At 39.4% G+C, this 1,461-nt stretch overlaps 1 long non-coding RNA gene across 1 annotated transcript; it reads right to left on the reverse strand.

Moving 5' to 3' along the window:
* Positions 1–529: 529 nt before the first annotated feature.
* On the reverse strand, positions 530–1,226 carry LOC310870322. Its single transcript, XR_014570222.1, has 3 exons — positions 1,010–1,226; positions 766–905; positions 530–641 (listed from the first exon to the last, which is right to left on the reverse strand). It is a non-coding gene; the product is annotated as an uncharacterized lncRNA (long non-coding RNA).
* Between the last annotated feature and the right edge of the window lie 235 nt (positions 1,227–1,461).

Below are 1,461 nucleotides of genomic sequence, written 5' to 3' on the forward strand. Positions count from 1 at the left end.
CTTTGAAATGTTTTGTAGTTTCTGAGTTATTTAACGTAAACGCCCAATACATTCTCAATGGCAATATAGCACAAACTTTGGCATGCTACATACTTACACCTAGAAACCCCATTCAAACCTATTTAGGTTCATCTTACGGTGGACATGTTTGCCTGACAAGGGATCTTTGAAATGTTTCATAGTTTTAGAAATATGGTGCTTTCAAATTTGAGAAATTTATAATGGGGCTCAATGGCAGCTCTATCAAAAACTTTGGCATGCTACTAGTCCTACATACGTACACCTAGAAACCCCATACAAACCTATTTAGGTTCATCTTACGGTGGGCATGTTTGCCTGAAAAGCAATCTTTGAAATGTTTCATAGTTTTACAAATATAGTGCTTTCATTTGATTTGATTATGTATTTAATAATAATAATAATATTTGGTATCTGATTCTCCAAGGGAAACTTAATTATTTATTAAATGAATAAAACATACCAGGCCGTAGAATATCAAAGAACAACAGGAGAGTGAAAGTATAGTCTTACGTTGGGTTGGTCAGTGTTGTTCCATCCACCCACTTCCACACGCCTTCTGTCTCTTTGTCAGTCAGACCAATCCACACCAACCGGGATGACGCCACTCTCTCAAGTAAGGCCTGTACATAAAAGGCTTCTGGTTACTGAAGTACAAACTGTACAACACACACACACACACACACACACACACACACACACACACACACACACACACACACACACACACACACACACACAGGTTACCTGTTTTTCTTGGCTGTTTATGATGATCAGGTCTGATTGCCTCTCGATACAGTCTTGTCTGCTCTGGTCCCAGCTTTTGATCTCAGTAGAGATGTAATAACACACACCGGCACCGCCATCAAATGTCATTCCATATGATTCTAACACAAACAAATAATAATAATAATAATAAGGGCAATAATAATAATAATTTATCTATGCTGAACAACATGACAATAAATAAAAACAGTGAAATCTCACTGACCACACAGCCTCCTCTTCAGGTCAGTTGTGGAGTTACATGTGGACTGCAACTGGTCAAAACTAGTCAGCAACTGGTCAAAACTTGTCTGCAACTGGTCTTTCTCTGTTGTCAGGTTGTTATGGCTGGCCTGCAACTGGTCAAAACTGGTCTGCAACATCTTCAATTCAGAATCTGTAAGAAGGGGGGTGCATACTTAGGTTAGACTAGTCATTGGTTAGACATGGGTTAAGATTAGGTTTAGGTGTGTTGCCCCGTGGGAGGTTAGATTTAGGGTGAGGGTTTGAGATAGGTTGTAGTTGTAGGACTAATGACTGGTCTAACCAATGACTAGTCTAGAAAGGTCGCAATTTAAAAAAATTGCAAAGTGTGGTTACCACAGTCGCTTACATAGGCCCGTCCCACTAACGTTACTAGCCAATTACAATTTCAAGTCACACCTGTGATAATGTGTA

The sequence above is a fragment of the Protomyctophum parallelum genome (genome assembly GCF_964188405.1).
Source record: "Protomyctophum parallelum genome assembly, chromosome: 14".
NCBI lineage: Eukaryota > Metazoa > Chordata > Actinopteri > Myctophiformes > Myctophidae > Protomyctophum > Protomyctophum parallelum.